This window comes from Pseudorca crassidens, chromosome 11, assembly GCF_039906515.1.
Source record: "Pseudorca crassidens isolate mPseCra1 chromosome 11, mPseCra1.hap1, whole genome shotgun sequence".
Lineage (NCBI taxonomy): Eukaryota > Metazoa > Chordata > Mammalia > Artiodactyla > Delphinidae > Pseudorca > Pseudorca crassidens.
In genome coordinates this window covers 1,884,721-1,892,280 of record NC_090306.1, presented here as the reverse complement: position 1 = coordinate 1,892,280, position 7,560 = coordinate 1,884,721, and the positions used below count along the sequence as shown (strand labels likewise).

At 61.9% G+C, this 7,560-nt stretch overlaps 1 protein-coding gene across 1 annotated transcript in view; it reads left to right on the top strand.

Moving 5' to 3' along the window:
- Positions 1–1,734: 1,734 nt before the first annotated feature.
- WNT5B (Wnt family member 5B) overlaps positions 1,735–7,560 on the top strand; it is a 94,514-nt gene continuing 88,688 nt past the window's right edge. The window contains exon 1 of the mRNA XM_067756008.1: positions 1,735–2,107. The gene's annotated coding sequence lies outside the window, so the exon portion shown is untranslated. The remainder of the gene's footprint in view (positions 2,108–7,560) is intronic.

The following is a 7,560-nucleotide window of genomic DNA, read 5'->3' as shown; positions in this document are numbered from 1 at the left end:
GAGACGGAGGTGGGAGGTGCAGGACCACTCCAGGGACAGCTGGGGTTGCTGTCATCTGTCACCTGCCCTCCCCCTGGGTGGTCAGCTAGCGGGGGGGGGGGGGGGGGGGAGCAAAGTGGCTCGTTCTTGTGCTCCTTCCTTTAGACTTTAAACTTCCTGCGGCTGGGACCTGCTCTCGGCCATCTCTGTGTGTTTAGGGCTCAAGAAATGTGAGTGTGAAGCGAATCCCCAAATTCTCCCAGTCTGCATTCCGGAATGATCAGGGCCTCCTGCATGAGGTCTTCCCTTGACCTCCCGCAAAGACCCTAACCCCGGAGCCGATGCTTTCTCCTCAGGAGGAGAGGAGCTGGGCCTATTTGTAATCTGACAAGGTGGATTCAAAGCTCTCATCCTGCATGAGGCCAGCTACCCTCTGTGTCTCATCTGTCCCCAGAGATAAAGCCTTGAACTAGTTCCCCTCCGTGAAGGGGGCGGGGGGGGGGGCATGGCAATCGTAGGCCATTCATTTCAGGTTGCTGGACCCGGTCTCATAAACCCCATTCACTGTGAGATGAGAAGAGTCATCAGGCACCTCCGGCCAAGACGGCACAATTCCAAGGAAGACTTTCCCTCTAGTCTGGTATTTGCTAAAACTGCTCTTACTTTCCTTATTGTAAAACCCAGAGGACAATAGCTCCTTATTGCCAGCCCAGTACGGTGGGTTCCTGGTCCCTCGTTCCCTGACCACCGCCCGCCCCCCGCGGTCCCTTCCCCCACTGAAAGGGGAAGGTTGTCACCCTGTTCAGTTACTAATTAAAAAAGGCCAAGCCTTCGATTACTGCTATTGTTGTTTTTTCTTCTCACTGTACTGCATTCAAAGGCAATTTCTTTAGCAGAGCGACCTCCTACTCACTCAGGGAAGAGAAGGGGGGGGGGTATTCAGAACTTTGAAAAAAAAAAAAAAAGCAGTTGGAGGGCCGGCCTCAAACCATGCTGGCCCCATTTGTTGGTGCCCTGTTACTGGGGTCTGGAATCGGGTCCAGGGCTGGAGCTGGAGCTCTGCCTACTCCCTCTGGGGCAGCTCACCCAGGGTGCACTGCCCAGACCTGGGGACATCGGTCCCAGCCGAGCCTCTAGTGACTTTTCAGGCACCGGTCAGTGACTATGGACTAATTCAGGCCGGACGCTGCCCCAGAAGCGATGGGAGCGCGCGTTTCCCATGTGGAAGCACTCTTCTTGGTGTATCCGCGCCGCGCCAGCTTTCCTTGTCCCAGGGATGGCTCTGCTGGGTGCTGTCGAAAGGGGTCCAGGACCAGAGGGAATGGCTCGGGTTTGTGAGGCAGAAATAACAGATCACTCCACTCCGTGGGGAGATTCAAGGAGGATAAAGCGCGTGTGAGTGTTTGATGTGAGTAGAAAAGCTACTACGTGAGCCCCAGAGCCTCCAGCCCCGCAGTCCCTGAGTTGGACGCCCCGGGGGCTGCTGGCGCGTGAGACCCCAGGTGCTCCCGGAGGACCGGGTCGAGTTCCGGCGAAGGGGCCGGTGGGTGTGCGGAGGGTCCGGGGGGGCTCCCCACGCGCGCCCGGGGGTCGGGGCCCGCGCAGGAGCGGGCGCGCGGGGAGCTGAGGCAGGTGCGAGGCCCGGTGCCGCCCACGAGGAGCCCCGGGGGCGTGTTGGCTCGGCGCGGCGGGGCGGGGGCGGGGAGGAGGCGCGGGGCGGAGCGCGGGGCCCGGGACCCGCCGGCCGGCGCCGGCCCTGCACTCAGAGCCGCGGCCGCCACCGCCGCAGCCAACTCGGGCCCAAGTTCCCGGCCGCGGCGGAGAGGAGCGCGCAGCCGGCGGCCCGAGCCCCGCGCAGGGCCCGGCCTCCTCCGCTCGGCCGCCGCCCGCGCCCCGCCTCCGCCCATCGGCTCGGACCCGGCGCCGCGCGGAAGCCCTCGGGGCAAGGAGCGCGGGCTCCGCGGGGGCGACCGGGCGACTCCCGGGGCCGGGCGGACACTCGGCGGGACCGGAGCGCAGCGCGGAGAGTCGGCGCCCCCGGCCGCCGCGGCCCCGCGGGCGCTAGAAGGGCCGGGCCGGGCAGAGAGCGAGCCGGAGCCCGCGGGCCTGACAAGCCGCGGACGCGCAGGTAAGCCTGGCGGCGGCCGGGAAAGGAGAGCCCACGCCCCGCCGCCCAACTTCCCCGCGCCCGCGGGCCGGTCGGGGCACCCGGATCGGGAGCGGGGAGGTGCGGTCCGGGAGGGGCCTCCCCTCCACCCCCCGCGCCCGGGGGCCGCGAGCTCGGCCCGGGACGGGTCTGAGGGGCCGGGGCCCGGCGGCGCGGGGGGCGCGCAGGGGAAGGGGTCCCCGCCGCCGAACAAAGCTGGGGCCGCAGGCTCTCGCCGCGCCCGGGCCGCGCCGCCTCCAGCCGGCAGGTAGCGAGGGTCCCCGCCCTCCCGGCGGGCGGGTGTCGCCGCTTTCGGTCCCCGGGCGGCGACCGCGGAGCCGCGGGGAGCCGCCCCCGGGCGCGCAGGCTCGGCCCCGGCCCGTCCGCGCGCCGCGAGCCCCCGAGCTTCCCGCGCGCTTTTCCCGGCTCGCTCGGGCCCAGCTGGGGTCCGCGGTGGGGTCTGCGCCCCGCGCCCGCCAGACTGTGGCGAGAGCTGCATCTGGATTCTTTTAACCCCCGCGAGCAGTGCTAGTTTGGTGCCTGGATTCCTGCCTAAGCCCGAGCAGGTCTCCGGCTGGTCTTCCTAGTTTTCTGTTTTCTTTCATTGCGCCTCCGCTCGCCCTGCCTCTTCCATCCCAGCCGGGAGAGGTGCGGGGTGGCCGTTCTCCACCTCCTCGTGGAGCCGCAGGCGATATTTGGCCACGCACTCTAGTTAGAGCCCCCGTTCCTAGATGTTCTCATCCTGCAAGTCTTCGTGAGAGACCATTCCACTTGCCTGGAGCGGGACTGCTTCTGTTTTGCAGAGAGGGGAGCTGAGTGGTGACCCAGCTGTTCTGGGGAACTTGCTCTCCACTTTCCCCCGGGCCTTCTTCACTGCTTTTGCCACCTGGCTGCTTGGCAACAGCGTTCAGTTGCTACCACCCTGGGCAGAGTTTCAGCCTGGTACCTGGAGGAGAAAGGCCAGGATCGTGTTACCAGTCTAGCGGCCAAGGAAGGGCCCACTTGCCAGAGCTGTGATGCCATCAGCGTGGGTGTGGGCAGAGTCGCGCTCCTGGCCAAACACCAGCACCCAGGCAGGCACAGGGCTGGAAGCTTAGGGTGACCCCCCCCGAGGCTGGCCCTGAGGCAACACGGGGGCCAGGGCGCGGCGGGCACACTCTGGGAGAGCTGAGGACCCTTTCCTGGACCCCGGCCCTCCTGCTGCTGACTCAGATGTGCAGTTTACTTATGAAACGCAAGGCTCCGATCTCAGGCGTGGGTGAGCGAGGCCCGGCCCCGAGCTTGTGCCCACACGCCCGCCAGGAGCACACGCGCGCCCCCCGGCAGACCCGCCGACCTGTGGAACGTGGAAGGCTGAGTGGTGGTTTCCTCTGTTTCAAAATAGCATCTGTTCTCTCTTCACACAGAAGATCTGTGGTTATAAATAGCAGGAGGAAGGAGGTGCGTCTCCTGGGAAGGAAGGGCAGTGCTCAGAGCCCTCTGCACGCTCGCGGGAGGAGTGATGGGGCTGGGCTCTTTGTGGGGACGTCCAGTCCGGGGCCCGAGGCCAGAGGCAGACTGGGGCCAGGTCCCCGCCCCAAAAGGCGCAGGTGGAGCAGACGCAGGGAAGGAGGTTCGTGGAGCAAAGCACCTACCGAGGTGACATGTGGATAAGGACCTAAGGGCAGCCCCCCTTCGTTCCTCGGGCGTGGGACCTGCTGGGGTCTGCCTGCCGGGAAGCAGGAGCAGCCCTGCTCTCCCAGGCCCCGACCTCCCGTGTATTCCAGTGTGAATGTGTGACAGGCGTTTGCTCGGTGTGCCCGAAAGCAGCCCTTTTCGTGTCCTTTGGTCGTGCTCATGTCTCCAAGGGTGCCTTGTTGGCTTGAAACAACTGTTTTCTGAAAAAAAAATTTCTATGCCCGAAGCGTAAGCCAGATTGCTGGGAGCCACGTGCTGTGAAAAGAGAAAATCTGGGATTATTCTTCACCTGCGCGTTTCACGCTGGGCTTGCCCTAGCGGCAGCTGGAAGATTTTTTGTTGGCTCTCCTTCAAGAAGGACAGGAGCCCAGGCGAGGCTGTTCTAATTTTCACCCCTGGGATGGCTCTGCGGGTCCTGGACGGCCATGCCGGCATGTCTAGCAGGGGCCAAGGGCTTTACCTGAAGCGCTGGTGCTAGCCGCCTCCGGAGTAAGCGCCACTGAGCCCACGGAGCTTTCCTGTTCGCTGCTCTGGTCTGTGCTCCCGAGCTCCTTTCCAACCTGCCTGTCATTCATCCCCTCATCATCTTCCGAACAGGTCCTCAGACGCCACCTGTGCTCCATCCGCACACCTGAACATGGTCCTCAGGGTTTTCAGTGGTTGGTTGGTTGGTGCTGTTTCTGTAGCCCCTTCAAGTCTCACAATAGCAGATGGAGAAACCCCGAGTGAGGGGAGGATGTGGGGCTCCCCATCCTCACCCCAGGGGCGTCCTGGCTGGTTTCCATTAAGTGTCTTCAAACTGCCTCCAGCAGTGCAGAGAGATCCAGCAGAGGGCTTGGGAACGGATGCTGTGATGAAGGTGAAAGGCCCTATCGTTTTCCGTCTGAACCACCTTTCATGGTAAAAGTCACCTTCTCCCAGCTTAGCTGGGATGAAGTGAGAGAGTGGCGTGGACATATATACGCTACCAAATGTAACATAGATAGCTAGTGGGAAGCAGCCGCATAGCACAGGGACATCAGCTCGGTGCTTTGTGACCACCTAGCGGGGTGGGATAGGGAGGGTGGGAGGGAGACGCAAGAGGGAGGGGATATGGGGATATATGTATATGTATAGCTGATTCACTTTGTCATACAGCAGAAACCAACACACCATTGTGAAGCAATTATACTGCAATAAAGATGTTAAAAAAAAGGTCACCTTCTCCCCATCTCTGAGGGGCGACTGTCCACTCCCCCAGGCAGCGAGTTGGCAGATCTGGGAGAGCGGACCTGCAGTTTGGTCCAGTCTGGCCGGCCTTGGCAGTGATGGCCCACTCGTCGCAGCCCCCCAGTCGGCTCTGTTTACCTGGGTAAATTTAAGCCTCCACCCCTCATCCCAGTTTGACCCACTGGCTCTCAGTCTCGCCCTGTGGCCGCTGGGCAGCGTTTCCAGACTTTCTTGCCCTGTGGTTGCAGCTGGGTCTTTCCCAACCGTGCAGCCTGAGTTCTCCTCCAGACTCTCTAAAGCTGGCCTCTCTCCTCCCATCTTCTGCCCACGGGGCTTTCTTCCCAGCTCTTTTTGGAAGCTGGTTAGTACTGGGGAAGCTCTCCCTCCAAATGTCAGGCACAGAAGAGTTTCAGGGAGCTCAAGCCTGGCCACCTAGACCCTCGTGCTGACTGTAATTGTCGCCAGCCCAGCCCAGGGCCCCAGGGCCCCAGGGCCCCCTTGGGAGCAAGTGCAGACCCTAAAGACACAGGGATGTTTTCTCAGACACAGGGGTGTTTCTTTTTGCACCCCGACCCTCCAAAACCCAGGAGGACTCAGCCCGCCTGTATGTCCTGTTGTTGTGTGAGGTTTCGAGGGGAGGGGTACTGGGGGGAGGGGTGCCTTGTAGCATCTCCTCTGGGGGCTCAGTTGTCTCTCCCGTCATGTGGCGCTTGGGATTAGATTGCCCTGGAGGCCCTTCCAGTTCTAACAGGCTGTTGTTTCAAACAGCTCTAGCTGGTTCCGTTTTGGAAATCCCTCTGCTGTGGACCAGGCCCGGGGGTGGGGAGGCAGCCAGTCAAAGGCGTCTGTTCCCGATGGAGGGGCGGTGACGGAGGGGCGTCGGGGCTGCCTTCGCAGTTACTGTTTCACCCCCTGCAGGCCTGCAGGCAGGGCTTGTGGGCCAGCTGGAGGCGCAGGTTGTGCTCCTGGCTTTGGGCTCCGGCCTGGAGGAGCCCCTGTGGTTAGCCGGCCTCCCAAGAATGGCTCGAGGCCCTGTGTCCAGCTGCTGGTGACTTAGGGGCCAGGGCCTGAGTTCCTGGGGGGCACCCAGGGTCCCTGAGCCCCAGAAATGCTAACCCCTCCAGGGTCACTCCTGTCTCACTGATTGATAAAGGGTCGGGGTGGGTTTCCCGAGGTCTTGGCTTCACTGTGAGAAGTTCTTGGTTTACAGACTTTAGCCCCCGAAGGTCACATCCAAGTTATCTGGAATGTCCAGTCAGTAGATCTGCTCTGAGCCCTGCTGGGAGAGCAAAAGAAACGAGAACAAAGCTTCTCTGACACGGGCTCGGGGTGACCCTGTTCGCTGCCGGGTCTCACTCTGTCCTCCTTTCGGAGGGGACTTTGGGGGAGAAGCCTCAGAGCAGCCCTGGGCTCTGTTCCTGCTGGGCGCCCCCTTCCGCTTCCCAGCAGATACCCAGAGATGATGGCGTTCCTGTCTGAGGGCGGTTGAAGGAAGTTGATTCCCTTTGTGGAATCGTCTCTAAGGTTATATACCTCACCCATGCTCGTTGGGAAGTTTCTCCTGGGAAACTCTGAGTAATGAATTACTAGATACTTCACACAGATCTTGTCTGGCTACAAGACCTGCAATCACTGTAACTGAACCTTTAAAGAGATTTTGTATTTAAGCGTAAGGCTAGAAATGCCCTCTCCGCTGGGGAGCAGGGGCTGGCGGATGGCGCGAGGGTCCTGGGCGGCACTGTGGCTTATGCCCCGAGTCCGCAGGCTGCGGGAAGCTGAGACGCTAGAGGCTGGGCCTCAGGGTGGCACTGCGGCTGTGGCCCGGCCCTCAGAAGCCAGCCACGTAACCCGGCTTCTCTGTACCTCGGTTGCCTCACTTGTAAGTGGAAACAGTAACTGTCTGTTCCTCTCGCGTGGTTGCAGAGAGGCAGTTGGTGGTGAGGTCTGGGTGTGCAGGGCACTAGGCTGTGCAGGGCTGGGCGTCGTTGGCTGCGAGCTGTGAGGGAGGAACCTGGAACCCGCCCTGCTGTTAACAGAGCTGCCCGTGTCAAGCGTGTGCCCGCCAGTCCTGGAAGGGAATGACTCTCGTGGGTGTCAAACGCATCCCATCCGGCGTGACGTCCATGGGATGGAGGGTCTCGGTTTGTGGAGCGACCACCGACGGGAGGGGCTGGGTGTTCAGCGTTGGCTGTTGTGAAGAGAAGGAAAAGTGGACGCTGTCAGGATGCCGACGGGGCCTGTAGCCTGGGGGTCGAGCAGGGCCCCGCCGCACACGAGTCTGTCCTTTTAACTAAGCAGGTGCCGGGAGAGCCCCCGCATTTGGAAACCACTCAAGATCCTGACCTGTTGTCTTTTCTTGTTCTTAAAATGTAACCTCTGCAAAATCAAACCTGAAGTATGCTTTAAATACACAGGGGGAGATCCCCCGAGGGCATCTTCCTTTTCCCCAGGCCAGGTCCGTCCACCCTTGAGACGAGCCGCAGAGCACCTGTGAAGGGCCTCGCCCTCAGGTACGCCCAGGAGCCGGCGGGGCCGAACGGCGGGATGGA